The 23,178-nt window shown below is 46.7% G+C and overlaps 1 protein-coding gene across 5 annotated transcripts in view; it reads left to right on the top strand.

Moving 5' to 3' along the window:
- The first annotated feature begins 20,974 nt into the window (after positions 1–20,974).
- The window catches only part of EHBP1 (EH domain binding protein 1), a 724,273-nt gene continuing 722,069 nt past the window's right edge, over positions 20,975–23,178 (top strand). For all 5 annotated transcript variants that reach the window (XM_077485988.1, XM_077485986.1, XM_077485985.1 and 2 more), the window contains exon 1: positions 20,975–21,220. The gene's annotated coding sequence lies outside the window, so the exon portion shown is untranslated. The remainder of the gene's footprint in view (positions 21,221–23,178) is intronic.

Below are 23,178 nucleotides of genomic sequence, written 5' to 3'. Positions count from 1 at the left end.
ACCTCCCGGACCGAAGTGCCGGGGATCTCAGTCACCAAAGCAGAGAGTCCCTAACTGACTGGCTCACCTGAATCTGCCAATCCAGGGATAATGGAGATATGTCCATTTTCGTCAAGATCTCCTTCTGCAAGACTCTGGTGTGAAACCAGGCATACGGTACTGCCTCAAAGGAGGCCACCATGAGTCCCAGGACTCACATGCAGAAGCATAGCGACAACCACCTGCGGTTCATCAGCAGTTTTACTGTGGCTCTGAGAGTCTGCAGCTTGTCTGAAGGGAGAAAAACTCTCGCTTCCATGGAATCCAGCACTAAGCCTAGGTACTCCAAGCGCTGAGTCGGTATGATCTTTTTTAGGTTCAACAGCCACCCAAATTCCTGCAGGGTCTGCATGGTGATCGCCACATCCTCCTCTAATTCTGAGGCAGAAGATGCTCTCAGGAGGAGATCGTCTAGATAACCTATGATCGTGATCCCGTGTTGTTGTAGCAATGCCAAAACAGGAGCCAAGACTTTGGTAAAGACTCAGGGGGCTGATGCCAAGCCAAAAGGTAGAGCCACAAACTGGTAGTGGGCTTCCCCAACTGCAAATCGCAGAAACTTCTGATGCCGAAGGCATATGGGTATGTGCAGGTACGCATCCTGGATGTCCAAAGACTCCAGGGAGTCCCCTTGATGGAGTGCAGCGACTACTGAGCAAACTGATTCAATTCTGAACCTCTGTACTTTTACAAAGTAATTGAGGGCTTTCAGGTCCAAGATTGGACGTACCCCTTCCTTTTTGGGGACTACAAGTAGAACCCCTGGAACCTTTCTGGCTCCGGAACTGGTACTATCACCCCGCAACTCAGCAGGTCCCTTACCTCCCCCATTAGGGCCTTCTGGCGAGCCGTGAGTACGGGTATGCTGGAGGGGGCCAAGAGTGAAACTATCTTGTATCTGGAGGACATCAGATCACAGACCCATTGGTCGGACTGCCGAGAGGCCCACCGGGCTGCAATCTCCCGAAGGCGACCCTCCACCCGTGTTACGGGCGGGGGCAAACCTTCATGCGGTAGCACTTTTGCTCATAGGCTTGTGGTTCCAGGGATGCTTTTGTCCTTCAGAGTTCTGGGCGGACGAAAAAGCCATTTGTGAGCGGAAAATTAAGGCCCTTGCCTATGGCGTGGCATCTTAGCCTTCCTGACCTGTGGAAGTAGGGTACTCTTACCACCTGTGGCCTTTTTAAATAATGTCATCCAATGAGACTCCAAAGAGCCGCTCACCAAGGCAGGGTAAATCCGTCAGGGCTTTTTTAGATGCCTGGTCATCCGACCAGTATTTTAGCCAAATCAGGCACCTCAGCACCACTGCTGACACTGAAGCCCTGAATAACAGAGGGAGGGGCGTCACAAACGTACTTAAGGCCTTGCACTAATTGGTCTGCTAGTTCCATGCAATCTGCAGTGTAAAAGTTTTGCCCAGTCTGTAACACAAGTGCAGATGCCAGTACTGGTCGCATTGCTGACCCCACAACCGTAAACAAGGAACGGGCCACTGCCTCGGTCTTCCTGTCCGTGAGGTCCTTAAAGGCAGGAGTCCCCTCTACCGGGATCATGGTTACTTTGTTTAACCTGGATACTGGGGGGTCCACGACCGGAGGAGCCGACCATTTTTTGAGAAGGCTCTCCTCAAAGGGGTAATGCATCGCCATGTATTTGGGGACCGAAAAGGTCTGTTGCGGTCGACCCCATTCCTTGTACATGAACTTATCGAAATAAGTCAGATACGGAAACACCTTAGGTGTATGGGCTAGCTTACGGCACTACATCAGCAGGGAGATTTGCTGTATCCTGAATTTTCAGGGTATCACGCACAGCTCTGATAAGTGCTCCAACAAGCTCTTTATCGAACACAGACCCAGATGGGGACTCATCCTCGATGTCCGATCGGTCCTGGTCAGCGTCATCTGAAAACGACAGAGCAGGGGTCATCAGCCTCAGCGGGCCCGAGTCTGCGTCAGAGCTCTCCCCAGAGGACGGGGGCCGCTTTTTACCACCTTTGTGCCCATGCACCGCCTCCATCTTGGCAACGAACGTGTTAAGGACCGCAAAGCATTCAGGGGCACTGCACTGTCTGCAGGCAATCTGATTGCAATTGCCTGGATTTCGGGGGAAGAAACACCAGTTTCTGAAGCCATGCTGACCCTTCCCTGTCTGCCACCCGTTGGGGACTTAGGACAGTGATGGTCCCACCCTCCTAACTGCTGCAGGCTAAGGGGCCCCCACAGCAGGACTCACCACTCTGACAAAGTTCTGCGCTGTCCAGCTAGGTGTGCCTGTGTCCTCTATCAGCTCCCAGATGCCTGTGAGAGAAAATCGCGCTGTGCTGAGCCCCAGAGGACAGCGCTGAGCATGAAAAACGTGTTCAGGCTTCAACAAAATGGCCGCTGAGCGTCCAATACAAAGGACATAATCACAGGGAAAATGGCTGCCAGACTACAGCAAAATGGAGTCTGACCATGCTTCTCCCTGGTCACACCAAAAATGGCCACCGAGCACTGTATGCAATGAGACACAGTGAAAACAGACAGAGGAAATGGCGGCAAACAGCGCTACAGCGATCAGCAGACACAGACCTCCAGACACCCAGGGGAGAGACCTACAGACAACCATGGCACAGCTACCCAGCGCAGCCCCCACCCCAGGTGACAGCCCCCCCAGGGGGCCCCTGTCTGTGGCATACACAATGCTCAGAAGCCCATGCAGCATCCCCCACAGGGAGGTGGGAGAAGATAGGGACAGGGAGAGAAGAGAGAAAGGTGTGCGACCCCCGAATCGACCTCCCAGGGAATGCTGGCCCGACAGACTGACGCAGACATCAGTAGCCCGGTCATATGTGTGCCCTGGAGCATTACACTCACCGGCCGCCCCTGGAGCTGGGGGGCATATCATGGCGGACCCAGCGCGGAGCTCTGGTCTGCACACGCTTGCTGGCCAGGATGGGGAGACTACAAGGATAAGGGTATCCAGCCTGCCACCCAGCCGGCTATTGATAGCAGATCACAGGATCTTAATCTTGCGCAAAAGGCAAACTTCTGCAGAAAAAAAATATACGGACCGATGGGCCCACAGGGTTCCTAGGTCCTTCTCCTTCATTAGGCAGAAAAAAACTGAGGCTGCAGGATGCAGGCTGGGGGGTTGTTACCTAAGGGACCGCCCCTTGTGTGGAACTAGAAAGTTCTGGTTTTGTTGTACATGTTAACATGTTCTGCCGTAACAACCCGATAGTCTTAAGGCCCATACACACGATCAGACTTTTTGACAACAAACATGCAAATTAGCTCTTTTGGAGCAACATCCGACCGCGTGTACGCTCCATCTGACAAACTTTTTTGGTTTTCATCAGACTTTTGTTGGCTGTGCGAACGGACAAATTTTCTGGCAACAAAAGTCCGATGGAGCAAAGTCTGATCGTGTGTACAGAAAACCATAGGACTTTTGTACAAAGTACAAACAGGCATGCTCAGAACCAATGCAAAAGATCAGACAACAATACAGAAGTTGACCAAAGGTGGCGGTAAACAGCAGAAAAACCACATGATTTGGTGAAAGTTGGCTGAAAAAGTCCTGCTGTGTGTATGCAATACAAGTTCAGGGCCGACGCCCTTTGTACAAAAATCCAAGGGAAAATTTGTACAAAGTCTTATCGTGTGTATGAGGCTTAAGAAAGGAGCTGTGTCAGTCAGTGAACATAAGAGAAAAGTCATTTTCTCTATGTACACATGGGCTTATTAGGGCTCATTCACACGGGACACTGTGGGCTACATTGTAAGATTGCTTGCCTTGTTCATATGGTTGAACTAGGGTTGCCACCTGTCCGGGATTCACCTGGATAATTCAGGTTTGGAATCCTGAGTCCGGGTTTTAGACTGAAACCCGAACACATTATTCAGACTGGAGTATGGCTTTCCAGCAGGGTTGCTGGCTGCAGTTGTCTAAGCTGAGTGTGTCTGTTACACTCTATTCAATGCTGCCCAAAGCCAGCACTAACAATCCCCCCCCCCCAAATACACAAACAGATGGGAAAGGAGGGGACTCAAACTGCACCTCTTCTTCCCACCCCCATCCCTCTGTGTCTGCCCACACTCAAATCCCCAGGGCTGTTCCTCAGAAAAGGAAAGTGGGAGCTGTAAATTTGAAGTCCAGCAGCCTCAGATACATCTGGATGAGAGGTGCTGACTGCCAAGGGGTGAGTGAGCTCACCATCCATCCCTGTCTGTGACTGAAGTCTCCCCCCTTCGCTCTCCTGCCTCTGAGTGAGTACACAAAGGTAAATCAGGGTTCTCAGAGCACCCCTTACATCAGAGTTCCCCTTTTCACCACAGGCCACAGTGTTCCCCATTACATCAGACTCCTCTCTGTACATCAGAGTCCTCTTCGTACATCAGAGTTCTCAGTGTTCCCCCTTAAATCAGGGTTCCCAGAGCATCCCTTTTATTGGAGTCCCAGAGATCTCCCTTACATCAGAGTCTGCAGAGTCCCCCCTTACAGTGAATGGGAGCTCTGTGGATTTTGATGTAAAGGGGGACTCTTGTTATAAACTTCATATGATTAGAAATTTGATTTAATAGCAAAATAAATGTATAGTTTATACAACAAAAAAAATTGCTGTGTGCCGCTAAAGTGTTCGGGTTTGGCTTGAAGAAAAGGTGGCAACCCTAGGTTGAACACTGTCCACATTGTCTGCGTTTGGGGCTGATCACCTGTACCTTCATGCCTGTCACATCAGGACAAGTGTCTTTGTCCATACAGCTGCTATGTTCCCCATAGAGAAACATAGACTGCCTGCACACACCTTCAGCCACATAAATAAGGTGCTTATTCACAATGTACAGGCCGCAGCACTCATGTGGATGAGGCCGTAGGGTTACCAGCATTTGCTTTCCCCTACCTTCCTCCTGCAATCCCTGAATAATAAGGCTATGACATCTGTGCAAGAATTCTATACAGGCTAATAATATTTAATAGAAATTCCTTTCTTCCCTTATCTCTTAGGCTTTGCACACCTCTGCATTCTTCCATGTAAGGCATTCTAGCACATTACACATATTGCACACCAAAGATAGAAGCAGAGCTGTTAAAGCGGTATTATGTATAATGTGAAATGGGCCCCGCCCTATGCAATATTGTGCTAGTATGTACTGCACTTACCAAACAGGGCCCTGCAGCACTGAGCTGTCACTGCTCTGGAGCTTCCACAGTCACACTCTCCTTCTGGCATGCACCAGCAACGTCATTGGCTGGAGCCAATGTGAATATCTACTAATTGGTGCAAGTTCGAGCTATTTCTAAGGCACCTACTGTACATGTGGGCAGGGTCATTTATGCCCTGCACACGGCGGTACCTTTATCACGGAATGCACTCATCAATGCCTGGGACCAGGTGGAGACTGCGGCCATGTGAACAGTCAAACATTAACCACTTGCTGACCGGGCCATAGCCGAATGATGGCTGCAGTGCTGTCGGATAACGTAAGGGCGTAAAATGACATCCTCCCAGACTTATGCTTTTTGCGCGCACACCCTGAGGCATGCGAATGGAAGTATAAAAAGGAAGGAAAATACTGCGCCACTGCGTTCAATAGATGAGCCGCTGACACTACAGTTAGACAAATTGTGTAAAGAAAGTGGTAAGTATTTAAGTGCAGCTCTAAGTAACTAGTGATACATGTAATAATGCAAACATATAAGTGACGGTGCACAATTAAACATACATTCATGACATGCATGCCTGAAAAGCAAGACTAGTATGCAAAAAAGTGAGACAACATATACATAAAACATATTGAGAACCTAAATATCCATTAAACTGCATCAAGAGACACTTAGATGAGTCCAGAGAGAAAAAAAAAAGTAATTTTTCAAACGGTGCAAAATAAATATTCGGACTTCCATCCAAGGACAACCGACAGTGGTCTGTGCCCAATTCAGCAAGTAAACAATATTCAACATCAAATGTGCTACCACCACCACTGAAGGTAATAGGGTACACTTACCAAATGGTGTGGGCTACCTACCTGCAGCAGAGAGCCAAACAAGCAAAACTGATGGGGTCTTTAACATCACAGGAAGCAACATGTGAATTGTACAGCAGTGCAGATTCGGCAATCAAGCTTTCAGGGACCAACATCAAGAAAGCATAACAATCCAAGCTCAGCATATAGAGACTCATCAGCTCCACCAGTCAACAGGAAGGAGTCATGCAGGAAAAAAAGATCGCCACAAAGCATAAAATCCTTGGCTAATTAAACAAGGTATTGCACTTAGATCAATGTAGATAAAAACAGGCCTTTGTTTAATGTGATCACAGGGAGAAGAATGCAGTGTTGTGGAGCCAGCACGGTACGTCCCAACGTTTCGTCTACCAAGACATCATCTGGGGTCTTGGTAGACAAAACGTTGGGATGCACCACGCTCGCTCCTCAACACTACGATCTTCTCCTTGTGATCACATTATCCTCTTCCCGATCAGCCGCCGCAGTAGCACTGCGGCAGGTTGGCTCCCCTGGGCGAAACAACGTAACTGTACATCGTTTCGCCTTTTGACCACTAGAGGGCAAACGCACAGCAGATGCGGGTACCCAGCAGGTGCAATGACCGCCAGGCACCCGTGACAGAGCGAGAACCAGGATCTGTGTGTGTAAACACACAGATTTCGGTTCTCTCAGGGGAGAGGAGACAGATCATGTGTTTATACCAAGTATGAACCGAGGAGAGAAAAAAAAAGCCGATCACCGGCGGCAGTGATCGGGACATCAGTCCCGATCACGGGCAGATCATCAGTGCCCACCTGACCCCTGCCAGTACCACCCAGATATTAAAAAAAGTGCCGCCCATAGTGCCACCCATCAGTGCCCACAGTGCCATACATCAGTGCCATACATCAGTGCCCACAGTGCCACCTATCAGTGCCCACAATCTGCCTCCACAACAGTGCTGCACCTCAGTGCCACATATCCGTGCCCATCAGTGTCATCTACCAGTGCCCATCAGTGCCGCCCATCAGTGCCACCTATCAGTGCCACCTATCAGTGCCACCTATCAGTGCCCATCAATCCCATCTATCAGTGGTACCTATCAGTGCCCCTTAGTGCCACCCATCCGTGCCACCCATCAGTGCCACCTATCAGTGCCATCTTATCTGTGCCCATCTTTGCCCATCAGTGCCGCCTTATCTGTGCCCATCAGTACTGCCTTATCTGTGCCTATCGGTGCCACCTTATCTGTGCCTATTAGTGTCACCTTAACTGTGCCTATCAGTGCCGCCTATCAGTGCCCACCAGTGCCGCCTCATCAGCGCATTTCAATGAAGGAGAAAATGACCTGTTTGCAAAATTTTATAACAAACTATTAAACATGATTTTTTATTTTGCATCTTTTTTTGTTTGTTTAGCAAAAAATAAAACTCCCAGCTGTAATTAAATACCACCAAAAGAAAGCTCTATTTGTGGGAAAAAAATTATAAAAATTTCATTTGGGTACGGTGTTGTATGACCGCGCAATTGTCATTCAAAGTGCATCAGCGCTGAAAGCTGAAAATTGGTCTGGGCAGGAGGGGGGTTTAAGTGCCCAGTAAGCAAGTGGTTAAACCCGACCACCTTTGAATTACCAAGTAAGTTGAATTACCACCTTAATCAGCCACATAACCTCTGTAATTAATATGTGTTTGGATTTAAAGGGATGAGGTGGCAACCATAGGCTATAAGGTCATTAAAAAAAAAAAACCTACCTAAAAGATCTAACTTCCTGGTCATGTGACATGCCAGGTCCTGAATTGTTTTCTTTTTTACCTTAAGACCCCTTTCACACCAGGGCGTTTTGCAGGCGCTATAGCGTTAGAAATAGCGCCTGCAAAACGCCCTAAAGAAGCTGCACCATTGTTTGTAGTGTGAAAGCCCCGAGGGCTTTCACACTACAGCGGTGCGCTGGCAGGACGTCAGAAAAAAGTCCTGCCAGCAGCTTCTTTGGAGCGGTGAAGGAGCGGTGTGTTTACCACTCCTCCACCGCTGCTGCCCATTGAAATCAATGGGGCATCGCTGTAATGCTGCCGGCAAAACGCCGCTATTGCGGCGTATTGCCGGCGGTTTTAACCCTTTCGCGGCCGCTAGCGGGGGGTAAAAGCGCCCCGCTATCGGCCGAAATGCGCCGCAAATCCGGCGGTAAAACGCCGCTAAAAATAGCGGCGTTTTACCGCCGACGCAAGGTGCGGTGTGGTGTGAAAGGGGTCTAAAAGTAAACCCTGCTATCATTTTCAGCCAAGGAAGCTGCCAACTTGACCTCTGTTTAATCTTTAACTGCCATGTTGTTGCACATGTGATCAGTTATGACACCAGCCATTGGATGGTTTAACAGTTTGGTTGAGAGCACAACCAATGTGACTGTTTTTTGAAACTGTTAATTTAATGGGTTTACTTCCACTTTAAGATGGGAGGGTCCTTCTTTGGGTGCCCATGTTGCTGCCTGAGAGACCTAGACACTGCCCATTGGCTGGGTGCTCACACGTTCCAGAAGATTCCAGCTGTGAGAATATCACAGCACAGGGCATTGATTTTTTTTTTTAGTGGATGGGATGTTGTGGGAAGCCACATAACAGCAGACACAGGTGAGAAAAAATGATGTTGGAGGTTTTAGAGCCGGTTCACACTGGAACGACTTGTCAGCAGCCTGACAAGTCGCGTCCCATTTTGTACTATGGAACCGTTCTAATAGGAGGGACTCAAGTCGCTCCGACTTAGAAAAAGGTTCCTGTACTACTTTTGGGGCGACTTCCATTGACTTCTATACAGAAGTAATTTTGCAAGTCGCCTCTGCTGTCGTGTGCAGGTCGCCTGAGGCAGTCGCGCTGCAAGTCGTGCTGCCTCAGTGTGAACCGGCTCTTACTCTTTTTTTACATTTGAAAACAGGTGGGCAGCTTTGGTTTGCCCAGAGATAGGCTTTCATTCCTCCGAAATCAGCTGCTTATCTTCAGTATGTATAACAGACCCGAGCTTTCATCTTTAACCACTTCAACCCCGGAAGGTTTTACCCCCTTCCTGACTAGAGCACGTTTTACAATTCGGCACCGCACTGCTTTAACTGGTAATTGCGCGGTCATGCAACATTGTACCCAAACAAAATGTCTGTCCTTTTTTCCCCACAAATAGAGCTTTCTTTTGGTGCTATTTGATCACCTCTGCGTTTTATAGTTTTTGCGCTATACACAAAAAAAACAATTTTGAAAAAAAAAAAAAAATTTTTTTTTACTTTTTGCTGTAATAAATATCCCCAAAGATGTTTTTTTTAAAAAAAATTCTTCATCAGTTTAGGCCAATATATATTCTTCTACATAATTTTGGTAAAAAAAAAAAAAAGAGATCGCAATAAGCGTATATTGATTGGTTTGCACAAAAGTTGTAGCATTTACATACTATGGGAAAGATTTATGGCATTTTTGTTATTTTTTTTTTTTTTTTACTAGGAATGGCGGTGATCTGCGATTTTTAGCAGTATTGCGGCAGACAGATCGGACACTTTTGCTAAAAAAAATAAATAAAAAAAAATGCACTGATTACTGTGTAAATAGTTTCATAGTTAGTAAGGTTGAATAAAGACACCAGTCCATCCAGTTCAACCTGAGTGTCTACAATTGTCCCCATCCCTGTACATTACACACTCACATTGGTCCCTACCCTCAAGGAGCCCACAATCCAAAGTCCCCATACATATACTAGGGCCAATTTTGGACAGAAGCCAATTAACCTACCTGCATGTCTTTGGTTTGTGGGAGGAAACCGGAGTACCCGGAGGAAACCCACGCAGGCACAGGGAGAACATGCAAACTCCAGGCAGGTAGTGTCGTGGTTGGGATTTGAACCAGCGACCCTTCTTACTGCTAGGCGAGAGTGCTAACCACTACACCACTGTGCCACCCTACACCACTGTGCCACCCTAATGACACTGGTAGGCTAAATGACACTGGTAGGAAAGGGGTTAACACTAGGGGGCGAGCAAGGGGTTTAATGTGTGTTCTAACTGTATGGGATAGGACTGAGTAGGAGAGGAGACATTTTGCTGTTCCTACTTACTAGGAACAAACAATATGTCTCCTCTCCTCTGACAGCACAGGTATTCGTGTGTTTACAAACACAACTCCCCATGCTGGTGCACACGATCGCCCATGGCTGGCGGAGACCGCCGGCCACACGCATCGGGTCCCCGGCTGTGAAGTAGGCGCGCTCTCTAGCGGCTCTTAAAAGGAACACTGTATATATATATATATATATATATATATATATATATATATATATATGGGGTTTCGTGCAGAGGAGCCATTGTGCCGCATGTACACGAGCCAGTCGGGAACTAGTTAAAGCAGAACCCCAGGCACAGACATGTTTACCAATTTGGAGCTCATTTACAGTTGTGTGGTGCGTTAAAAGCACAGTTTACCTTTGCCAAAAACTTTCCTATGTATGTAAGGGGTGTCTGTAGATAATAACAATCTGTGCAGCTTTGACCAAAGATAAATATTGCCCTTGCTATATGTGTAGGACATTTACCTGAAGCCTGACTGGAAAACTCCCAGAGATGGTATCATCCCCACTTGGCTTGTTGCTAGAATGTTGGTAAGGGTCACTCCCAGCCATGTCCCTCACCCCATCATCAGAGGAATGAACTCTCAAACACTGAGATCAGAGCTACTGCGTCGGGGAAGAGACAGCACATGTGAGGGGGTTTAAATCAGAGAAAAAGTTCTCTCCTGTGATGTGGAAGTGAACAGTAAGAGCTGGGCATGACTCTTAGCAACATAAGGATGGGATGATGCCACCTCTGGGAGTTGTTTGGCGAGGCTTCAGGGGTATGTAAATGGCCTACATCTATAGTAAGGCTGCTTTCACACTGGGGCGGGAGCAGCGTCGGCGGTAAAGCGCCGCTATTTTTAGCGGCGCTTTACCGTCGTTTTAGCGGCGGTGTGCGGGCGCTAGCGGGGTGGTTTTAACCCCCGCTAGCGGCCGAAAAGGGGTTAAACCCGCCCGGTATTGCCGCGGTGTCCCATTGATTTCAATGGGTACGAGCGGTATAGGAGCGGTGAATACACCGCTCCTTCACCGCTCCAAAGATGCGGCTAGCAGGACTTTTTTCACCGTCCTGCCAGCGCATCGCTCCAGTGTGAAAGCCCTCCGGCTTTCACACTGGAGTTAAAGGGGCTGGTTTTTTTCAGGCGTTACACAGGCGCTATTTTTAGCGCTGTAACGCCTGAATACCGCCCCAGTGTGAAAGCAGCCTAAGTGTGTGATCACTAGGATGTAATGCTAGGTTCGCATCTCTGAATGTCGGGAACGCATGCAAAAATCACACACCTTCCTGACATGCAGAGAAATGCGACTGCATGTAAAAAAATAGCGCTGCCCAAAAGCCTTAAGTTTGTCCTTCTATTGGTTATCCATTCACAGTGGGCGTCAGCCCCTCCAGGAGCACGTCTCACTCCAGAGGGGTGAAGCCAACATGCAGCGACTGCTGCCAAAGCCTCTGGATGTGGTTGATCTGGATGGGGTGTGCACCCCTTCATTTTGCTATGCTGAGAAAGTTGCTGTACTTTAGCAAACGCACAGGGGGTACCATTGATTGTTAATGGCACCTCCAAGCATCTGAAGCACCATGTGGTTTGGGTCACTTTGGAAAAGAGTAATGAATTTTTCTGCATTTCTCACACATACAGTGCCTTGAAAAAGCATTCATACCCTTTGAAAATTTTCATATTTTATCATGTTCCAACCAAAAACGTAAATGTATTTTAGTGGGATTTTATGTGATAGACCAACACAAAGCGGCACATAATTATGAAATGAAAGGAAAATTATATATATATATATTTTTTTACAAATAAATATTTGAAAAGTTTGGCGTGCATTTGTATTCAGCCCCTTGAGTCAATACTTTGTAAAACCACCTTTTACTGCAATTACAACTACAAGTCTTTTTGGGCATGTCTCTACCAGCTTTGCACATCTAGAGTGACACTTTTGCCCATTCCTCTTTGCAAAATAGCTCAAGTTCTGTCAGATTGGATGGAGAGAGTCTGTGAACAGCAATTTTGAAGTTTTGCCACAGATTCTCAATTGGATTTAGATCTAAACCATTCCATTGTATTTCTGGCTGTATATTTAGGGTCGTTGTCCAGCTGGAAGGTAAACCTCTGCCCCAATCTTAAGTCTTTTGCAGACTCTAATGCTGTGTACACATGATCGGAATTCTCGTTGGAAAAGCCTTGGATGGTTTTTCTGATGGAATTCCGCTCAAGCTTGTGTTGCTTACACACGGTCACACCAAAATCCGATAGTCAAGAACGCGGTGATGTACAACACTACGACAAGCCGAGAAAATGAAGCTCAATGCATCCAAGCATGCATCGAATTGTTTCCGAGCATGCTTCGGAATTTTGTGTGTCAAAATTGCCACAGATGATTGGAATTTCCGATAGAAACTTTTTCCGTCGGAAAAATTGAGAACATGCTCTCAATATTTTTCTGGCCTAAATTCCGCCAGCAAAAGTCCGATGGAGCCTACACACGGTAGCATTTTCCAATGAAGAGCTCTCATCGGTCTTTTGCTGACCGAATTTCTGATCGTGTGTACACAGCATAACATCCTTTCTTCTAAGATTGCCCTGTATTTGGCTCCATCCATCTTCCCATCAACTTTGACCATCTTCCTTGTCCATGCTGAAGAAAAGCATCCCCACAACATAATACTGCCACCATGTTTCAGGGTGGGGATAGTGTGTTTAGGGTGCAGTGTTCGTTTTCTGACACACATAGCATTTTGCCTGTAGGCCAAAAAGTTCAATCTTGGTCTCATCTGACTGGAGCACCTTCTTCCACATGTTTTGTGTGTCCCTCACATGGCTTCTCGCAAACTGAAAACAGGACTTCTATGGTTTTCTTTCAACAATGGCTTTTTTCTTGCCACTCTTTCATAAAAGGTGTGTGGGGTGCACGACTAATACCGTGCTTCCCCAAAAATAAGACCTACCCTCAAGATAAGACCTACCCTGATTTTCAGGGAAGGGCTGCAATATAAGCCCTAACCCCGAAAATAAGCCCTAGTTGAAAGCCCTTGTAAAATGCTAGAATCCACTCTTACAGTATTATATAATGTTAACTGCGTATGTTTCTGTAATATAATTGTGCCAAATACCTTTGGTACAGCGATACACAGCTGACCTCCCGCTGCTCCCCTCCTCTTCTCCGAGCTGTCTGCGAGGGATCTCGGGTCTCCTCTCTGCAGTGCTCGGAGTGGGAACGCGAGCTCCAGTGGATCACGGAAGCATCAAATGGTGCTATAATGGGCCTCTTGGCTGCTTTTCTGGATAATGCTCTCCTTGCCCAGTCTATCATTTTAGGTGCCAGCAAAAAAAGGGGGGGGGGGAAGGAATTTTGGGACTTTATATGAGGCAATGAATGGATAGGGTTATCTGCCTCCATCCCTAATGCATAAAAAAAATGTCTAAAAGAAAAGTTGGGACTTTATATGCAGCACAGCTAAGAACGTAAAAAATAGAAACCACATGATTATGGATGCCAAAAGCATATACATTAAATAAAAAAAAAAAACAACAACATAAGATTGATAAACCCTTAATAATTTATTATACACGATAGTGACATAATTGATAACCAATCTATAGGTAGTAGAAATGTTGATACATGATATTACAATTATGCTAGTTCATAAGCAACATGATTGGGTTAATGACAAAACCAGTCTAAGTAGTAAAAACATGGTAACACAGTAGTGCGATTATGCTAATTCATAAACAAACATGGCAATGATAATAAATTAATAAATATTGATAATAAAATAAGCGAATATCACTTATTGCAGAATCACAAGATCATGTGATTAATGGATGTAGCATCAGGCTAGGGCTTTACGCGTTTCATGGGGGATTCCCACTCATCACGAGCAGTTACATGTGCAACGATCTATAATAGAAAAATAAAGGGTTAACAGGGTGAGAAGTCCCTAGACACAGAGGAAATCAGAGCTAAAATGCAAGGGTATGCATAGCGCTCTTACCTAAAAGTACAGGCAAGTAATAGGGTAATAAGATTAGAGGTTGAAGATGCCATGGGGAAATCATACCTCCCACGAGAGGTATATGCTTCATGTAAAGTCCCAACTTTTATTTTAGATATTTTTGTTGTCTTGTTAGGTTTGTAGTTGTGCCGTACTCCTTCCATTTTCAGATGATGGATTGAACAGTGCTCCGTGAGATGTTCAAAGTTGGGATTTTTTTTTTAATAACTTAACCCTACTTTAAACGTCTCCACAACTTTATCACTGACCTGTCTGGTGTGTTATTTATTTTTGTTCACAATCCCCGAGGAAGATACGATTCAGCCCTGGGAGCAACAGAACCAAGAAGCCCAGGACTCCATTACGGACACTGAACCCAGGGGTGGTTCACAAGTGTGTTCTGACTGAACTTAATTGTGAGGTCACACGCTCTAAAGGTGAGCGTACACACATAAGGGGGGGAGGAGCACCTGAGTGAACACGAGTTTTATCACCAGTACAAGCTGTGACCCATTTTGGAATGGACTGCAATATTTAATGATGTTACTATTTATATGAAATTTTGACACTTATGCCCTGTACACACGGTCAGACTTTACAACGGAAAATGTGCGATCGGATCTTGTTGTCGGAAAATCCGATCATGTGTTGGCTCCATCTGACTTTTTCCATCAGAATTTCTGACACACAAAGTTTGAGAGCAGGATCTAAAATTTTCCGACAACAAAATCCGATTGTTTAAATTCCGATCGTGTGTAGACAATTCCGACGGACAAAGTGCCATGCATGCTCAGAATAAATAATAAGACGAAATCTATTGGCTACTGGCCCGTTTATAGTCCTGTCGTATGTGTTCTATGTTGCTGCGTTCAGAACGATTGGAAATTACAACTTTGTGCGACCGTATGTATGCAAGGCAAGCTTGAGCAAACATCCATCGGGAAAAATCAGAGGGATTTTGTTGTCAGAATGTCTGACCGTGTGTACAGGGCATTAGTGTGTGCACTTAGCACTTTTGATCACTGGATCACTTTAAATATATTTTTGTTGCATGTATTTGGATCACTGTATTTGATATATGAAGTTTTTGATTTGATTTTGTATGAACTTTTTGGAGTTTGCACAAAAATAATCGATATATTTGTAAAGTGCCTCCGGCAATAGCACGGAGGCACTTTATACATTTCAGAACATATGTGGGTTATAAGGTTTGTGATGCTGTGATCACACACTGTATGGTAATAAAAAAATAAAATAAAATAAAAACTACTTTGTTTGCACATCAACACATTTTTTATTTAGTGTCATTGCATCAAGGCACTCTTGCTAACAGCCAGATAGCTCAGCATGTCCTCTATAAATTTGCACCGTCGTATGGGACGTGATCAGTGCTAGCAGCTGTCCTGATAGTAGGTGTTACATATTTACAGATTTTGGATAGCTTGTAAGATTTCTTGGTTTTAGACTGTCTGGTGGGTTCCTTGACCTTCATGATGCTGTTTGTTCACTAAGGTTCGCTTACAAACTCTGAGGGCTTCACAGAAAAGCTGTATTTATACTGGGATTAAATTACACATAGGAGTACTCCATTTACTAATCGGGTGACTTCTGAAGGCGATTGGTTCTACTAGATTTTAGTTAGGAGTATCAGACTAAAAGGGGGTTGAATACAAATGCATGCCACACTTTTCACATATTTTTTTGTAAAAAAAAAAAAAATTGAAAAACCATTTATCATTTCCCTTCCACTTTCCAATTATGTGCCACTTTGTGTTGGTCTATCACATAAAATTCCAATATAATACATTTACGTTTTTGGTTGTAACATGACAAAATGTAGAAAATGTCAAAGGGTATGAATACTTTTTGAGGGCACTGTAAGGCAGACCACTGAAATGAATAGGCTGCCCTATATGCCAGAATGTGAGGAAACGCACTTGGTTACATCTGTAGGTGAGAACCACAACTAAAACAGAGAGCTGTGATTTTATTGCCCTCCTTCAGCGGCAAAGTCACCCGGATAAGGTTGTACATACGCTGCAGCAAAATGTATACCCCCTGTTGTATTGAAGCGAATGGGGCCATGCTGCAATCACATGTAATGCGCACAATTGTCAGATGGTGGTGTGGCATTTAAAGGTTTAAAACAGGCGGTGAGGAGGCAACATATTGCTTCCTCATTGCCTTCCTGCAAAGCAAACCACTGCAGATCACTGCTCATAAAGGCGCCAAGGGCTGCCTCATGTCTAAACCTAGCCGAATAGAGATTTACCCTTGCTGTTAGTCCTGTGACCATTATCATAAGGCAAATCCCAAAGTTTTTTTGGAGGGTGGTCAATGGATAGGGACAAGAGGGGAAATCTTCTGATGGGGATATTAGTTCTGGAGACAATCAGGGATTTCCTCTCACTTCCTGTTGCGACTATGGGACAGGAAGTGAAGGGAAATCTCCCCAATGAGAGACAGAGGGCAAAAAAGGCCTGACCCGGGTTATAACCCTCCCTTACTCTATCAAAAAGAACAATACGTTTTGCCTTCAGTTCAGCTTGTCTGCCTTCATACCACAATGCATGCATGTTGTGATTTTGTAATGCGCTGGTGTGTGTTTTACACGTTCCTTTTTTTCCCAGGCAATATACTTTGTAAGTGGGTTAAAAAAATGCTAGGTAGATGCTGTCCCGGCTGGAAGGGTAAGAGTTAATGCCTAAAAAAAAAAAAAAAGAAGAGTTCCCCTTTGGGTTTTCAGGCAGCAACAAGAAGCAGAGATAAATCCGTGAAAAGTTATATTTATTTTATTGATTCAACGGCTTATTTGCCATCATAGATTTAAAAATACAGGCTCTGGTGTATATATATATATATATATATATATATATATATATGGTTTTTTTTATTTCTTTTCTTTTACACAGTCACACATTTTTGGTTTATTTGCATCACTAGTTTATTATTATTATCATTATTATTATTGTCATTTTTGAACTACATTCACATTATTTAGCATAATACCGATTGTCACAATATGGAATATCACACCTGTTTATTATTTGTTTAAACATTACTTGGGAAACAAAGTGGCATTCCCTCTCATTTCACTATTCCCACTTATCTATGCTTTTGTAGATTAACACAATATACGCAATACTCCAGTCAAACAACTAGTTATAATATACATTTTTTGTGATGTATTTGCTCCATATCATATCATATTGTATTTCATTATTTTTAGGTGTGGCCACCTTGGGTGTGCAAAGAACCTCCTCCTCTGTTCCTCTGATCACCCTGGGGAAACTCCAGACACTGTCAATTCTTGTAAGCTAGCGTTTGATGCCCCTGTGAAGTCGTGTTCTGCCTTTATTCTCCCCTTCTTTTGTCCCCCCTCCCCCCCCCTGTGTCCATCTTGGTGGGTGGTTGAGGTGGGTCAAAATAGTGGGGCAGCGGATCCAGGATGACCCTTTGAGGGAAAGCACTGTTCCGTTTTTCAGATTTTATTAGAAGTCCCTGGTTGAAAAGCATTGGTTCGGTGGAACTGGTAAATATTATCGAAATAAGTTTTGATATTACATGAATTTTTCGGTTAAAACCTATTATATTGAAAGTCTTTTATTCTTTGATTACCTGCAGAATATACAATATAACTACTCCTTTCGCCAGGGCTTTGTTGCTTTTTACCCCCTGAAGAAGACCCTGACTCCCTGAAGGTCGAAATGCATTGGGGCAGCCCGGGTGCTATTTTGCAACTTTTGAAAAAGTGCTGTACTTGTAAATTGTTCCTGTAACCTATTTTGTATTAAATGTTGCATATACTGTTTATCCACTGATATGCTATAATATTATATACCAGAGCCTGCATTTTTAAATCTATGATGGCAAATAAGCCGTTGAATTAATAAAATAAATATAACTTTTCACGGATTTATCTCTGCTTCTTGTTGCTGCCTGAAAACCCCAAGGAGAACTCTTCTTTTTTTATTCTCTCTCGAATACTTAGGGGTGTGCAGCTAGCTCGTTTTTCATTCATTTATTTACATTTATGCACTTTTTTCCTCCTTACGTTTAAGAGTTAATGCCTTTCCCATTTCTTTGGTCTTTTGGCGGGTTCTCCTCTGGGTCCGGGCCACTGGTCCTGTGATATACAAGAGGGACAGACAGTGGTCCAGTATAGAGAGTTCGGGCTTCCCCCTAATTGCAGTCCCTGATAGAAGTTTAATCTTGGCAGTAGAGAAAGATTGAGTACCCGTAAGGGAGAGAGACGAAGAATGAAACCCATGAGGAACAGGAGGCCATCTATCACCATTGGGTTGTAAAGCCACCTGAACCTGAGGTTTTGCCCTGAAGACACCAACACTGGAGTGTGCTTCTGAAGGACTGTAGTTGCTTGGACTTCACCTTTACAGGTATGCTGGGCCAGCACAAGCCTGTAGTTCGGAGTGAGAACATAGCAAACCCTTGCATTTGTATGTTGGACATGGGAATGTTCATTTTTCCACTTTTCCTAAGAAAAAATTGACACTGTCATTTGCCTGGTCTGAGGTTACTAAAAAGGTGTATTGCAAGTAACCGGCGTATATAGTGCGCTGAGTGGGTCTCAACACTTTGGGGAATATAGGTATTTGTGTGGGGTGGAGTAGTGTGAAGACAGAAGTGATTACCTAAGGTAACAGAAGTGGAAGCAGCCTGGTGGTAGCACGTACTAGGTCAGTGATGGCGAACCTTGGCACTCCAGATGTTTTGAAACTACATTTCCCATGATGCTCATCTACACTGCAGAGTGCAAGAGCATCATGGGAAATGTAGTTCCAAAACATCTGGGGTGCCAAGGTTCGCCATCACCGTAATAGGTATTGGTGGAGTGGCCTGTAGCAGCAAAGGAGAGGTTTTTGGTACTCCTTCCGAAGGTGGTCTTTCTCCCATAGCTTTGGGAGCGGATTCATGGCGCCAAAGTTTCCCCATCCTTTACGGAGGTTTAAAGCCCCATACACACCATCAGATTATCTGCTGAGTTTTTCCTTCAGATTTACCAAAACCATGTAGTAGAAGGGCCTGCCTGATTGCATACACATTGAAACTCCTAAGGTTTGTCCTCATATTATATGGTTTTGGTAAATCTGAAGGAAAAACTCAGCAGATAATCTGATAGTGTGTATGGGGCTTAAGAGTTAAGTGCACAGAGCAGAGAGCATGTGGGCCCACTTTGTTAATGGAGAATAATAGTGGAAAACACTAGACAGGTGGATATGGACATTGGCTCAGTGTGTCCTTCCTAAATGCAGATTAGGTGTACATGGTCATGGGGAACCGAGAGTTAACTGGAGAACAGTTGTGGTGCCAGTGTACGTTCATCTCTAAGAGAAGAGGCCCCACTTAAGGTTCGAGAATTCTCCCATAGCAGTCTGAGCCTTGTCTGGGAGCATTGATAAAAACATCCCAAGAGTAAAAAAAAGGTACCCCGTGTAGTAGAGGACCCCTGTACAAGGTGCCTAGTGTAGCCAGAAGAACCAACCCTGGGGTAGGCCTGTCATGTGATCCTTCCTTGGCACCCAATGAGGAGGAAAACATGGAGGACGTTACCAACACAACTTTATTTAAAAGCAGTCTTTTAAGTAGGAGTGCATTACATGCATGCGCGTTTGCACGAGTTGCACTGAAAAAACAAAAACAAAAAACAAACACAGTGCCAGCTGTAATTTATTTTTTTCTTTTCAGCACAAGCAACACAACACGCTGGTGTGAGCTGTATACATTCTTTTCTGATTGCTGTGTGATGGGAATGTGTTCACAAATACTCCCCGGGCGTTCTGGTGTGCATGTACCCTAAAGAAAGCAAACCCAGGAGAATGGTGTGAAGGGAGCCCGGCCTGCGGTCAGACACCAGGAAGGTCTCCTCTTCTTCAAATGGGCTTGGTAAGCAGACCCAGAAAATGTAATCTTCACAGCACTACAAGACCCAGCAGACCCGCCACCCAAAAATTGTCCGCAGCCCTACAAGTCCCGCCACCCAAAAATTGTCCGCAGCCCTACAAGTCCCGCCACCCAAAAATTGTCCGCAGCCCTACAAGTCCCGCCACCCAAAAATTGTCCGCAGCCCTACAAGTCCCGCCACCCAAAAATTGTCCGCAGCCCTACAAGTCCCGCCACCCAAAAATTGTCCGCAGCCCTACAAGTCCCGCCACCCAAAAATTGTCCGCAGCCCTACAAGTCCCGCCACCCAAAAATTGTCCGCAGCCCTACAAGTCCCGCCACCCAAAAATTGTCCGCAGCCCTACAAGTCCCGCCACCCAAAAATTGTCCACAGCCCTACAAGTCCCACCACCCAAAAATTGTCCACAGCACTACAAGTCCCACCACCCAAAAATTGTCCACAGCACTACAAGTCCCACCACTTAAAATTGTCCACAGCACTACAAGTCCCACCACCTAAAATGTCCACAGCACGACAAGTCCCAGCAGACCCAGAACCTAGATGTCCACAGTACTGCAAGTCTCAGCAGAGCAGAGGGAGGTCACCAGCCTCATGGCTGGTTGCTGTCAATACCATCCAGCCAGGTATCCAGGCGGCTCACAGCAGAGACCTGCACAGCTATCAGGCCGGCCGGGGTACAGCCCACTCTCAGAGCTGTACATGATATGGAAACTGACAGCTCCGGCGTCCAATAGGCAGCCTCCATACCATAAACATCGCCTTGTCACCTTGTCCAGCAACCAATCACCTTCCCTCCCCGAGAAGGCGGCCACTTCGCTGACTGTTCGGGCAGCGCCGAAGCTGAGCCCATTTAAAGCGCCGGATAGCCCCGCCCCTTTATACCTGGACGCTCATTCGTCCGTCTGCTGAGTGGCAGGCCAGCTCTCCAATAGGAGTGCAGTATCCATGCTGCTGGATGCCCAATGTAGAGATCAGCAGCGGTGGCTGTGGCGGTGGAGCGGGCTCTGGCTCGCAGGGAGGGTTCTATCACCGAGGATTGTACTGGAGTCCAGGGCCGGGGAGGGGGGAAGCTGCACCTATCTGTCTGCATACTAAATCTTCTTGGCCTGGAATAGAGGGGGATCCTGGGAGCTGAGGACTGCTGATCCCGGGCATGGGGGATCCACACTAACATCCAATGCCCAGTGTGGTCAGGAGGAGGTAAGCTGGAGGGGATCTCTGTGTGTTGTCCTGATCCTTCCCAATCCTTGTCCTGTCCCTTGGCTGTCAGTGTATGACCCCCCCCCCCCCCATCTATGGAGGAATTCTTCTGCCTTCTGGATGGAGCTTCCCTTCTCTGCAGGGGTCCCCAACCAGTGGCTCAGGGGCCCCATGTTGCAGTGATCTCCAACCAGTGGCTCAGGGGCCCCATGTTGCAGTGATCTCCAACCAGTGGCTCAGGGGCCCCATGTTGCAGTGATCTCCAACCAGTGGCTCAGGGGCCCCATGTTGCAGTGATCGCCAACCAGTGGCTCAGTGGCCCCATGTTGCAGTGATCTCCAACCAGTGGCCCCATGTTGCAGTGATCTCCAACCAGTGGTCCCATGTTGTAGCGGCTCAGGGGCCACACGTTGCAGTGATCTCCAACCAGTGGCTCAGGGGCCACACGTTGCAGTGATCTCCAACCAGTGGCTCAGGCGCCACATGTTGCAGTGATCTCCAACCAGTGGCTCAGGCGCCACATGTTGCAGTGATCTTCAACCAGTGGCCCCATGTTGCAGTGATCTCCAACCAGTGGCTCAGTGGCCCCATGTTGCAGTGATCTCTAGCCAGTGGCCCCATGTTGCAGTAGCTCAGGGGCCCCATGTTGCAGTGATCTCTTACCAGTGGCCCCATGTCCCAGTGATCTCCAACCAGTGGCTCAATGGCCCCATGTTGCAGTGATCTCCAACCATTGGCTCAGTGGCCCCATGTTGCAATGATCTCCAACCAGTGGCTGAGGGGCCCCATTTTGCAGTGGCTCAGGGGCCCCATGTCGCAGTAATCTTCAACCAGTGGCTCAGTGGCCCCATGTTGTAGTGGTTCAGGGGCCCCATGTTGCAGTGATCTCCAACCAGTGGCTCAGGGTCCCCATGTTGCAGTGATCTCCAACCAGTGGCTCAGGGTCCCCATGTTGCAGTGATCTCCAACCAGTGGCTCAGGGTCCCCATGTTGCAGTGATCTCCAACCAGTGGCTCAGGGGCCCCATGTTGCAGTGATCTCCAACCAGTGGCCCCATGTCGCAGTGGCTCAGGGGCCCCTTGTTGCAGTGATCTCCAACCAGTGGCTTGGAGGCCCTATGTTGCAGTGATCTCCAACCAGTGGCTCGGGAGCTCCCATGTTGCAGTGATCTCCAACCAGTGGCTCGGGAGCTCCCATGTTGCAGTGATCTCCAACCAGTGGCTCGGGGACCCCATGTTGCAGTGATCTCCAACCAGTGGCTCGGGGGCCCCATGTTGCAGTGATCTCCAACCAGTGGCTCGAGGGCCCTATGTTGCAGTGATCTCCAACCAGTGGCTCGGGGCCCCAGGTGACGCTGAGCGACCTGCGATGGGGCCCCCAGTGTATCAGGACACTTGCAGCATTACACACGGATCTGTGTTTTTATTATATATGCATAGCAAGCATTGAAATCTGCCACAGTGATTAAAGTTTATTTTGTGCCCCTGTCATATTGAAGGTGGTGGGGGATCTGTCAGAGGTTGGGGATCCCTGCTGTCCTGCATGGCGATGTATGGGTTAACGGTGAACGGATGATGACAGCTTGTAGTGACAGGGGGAGGGGCAGTGAGTAAGGGGACTTGTGAATCATAGACATGGCCAATGTTTTGGGTGGCAGCGTAGGTCTTGTGGCTAGGCGGCACGCTCTTCTCCTCCTCCTCCCTGTCCTGCCACCCCTGTGTCAGATGCCTGGCCAAGGTATAATTATGGGCTGATGAGCTAGAATACAAATGACAGGTTGGAGGATTTGCTTCCCCAGTGTTGGAAGACTTTCCCTGATCTGTCATTGGGGGTGGGACTGTCACCCGCTCACCCGTCACCTTTTACCCATGCACATGACCCATGTGTGTGGTAAGTAGGTGTGCTGATCACCCCTCCTCCATAGACCTTTCTTGTAAATGGGATCACTGACAGCTCTG

The sequence above is a fragment of the Lithobates pipiens genome, unplaced genomic scaffold (assembly GCF_037356315.1).
Source record: "Lithobates pipiens isolate NorthernLeopardFrog02 unplaced genomic scaffold, aLitPip1_a1.2 Scaffold_18, whole genome shotgun sequence".
Taxonomy (NCBI): Eukaryota; Metazoa; Chordata; class Amphibia; order Anura; family Ranidae; genus Lithobates; species Lithobates pipiens.
The sequence above is the reverse complement of the archived record's forward strand: the minus strand, read 5'-3'. Positions and strand labels throughout refer to the sequence as shown.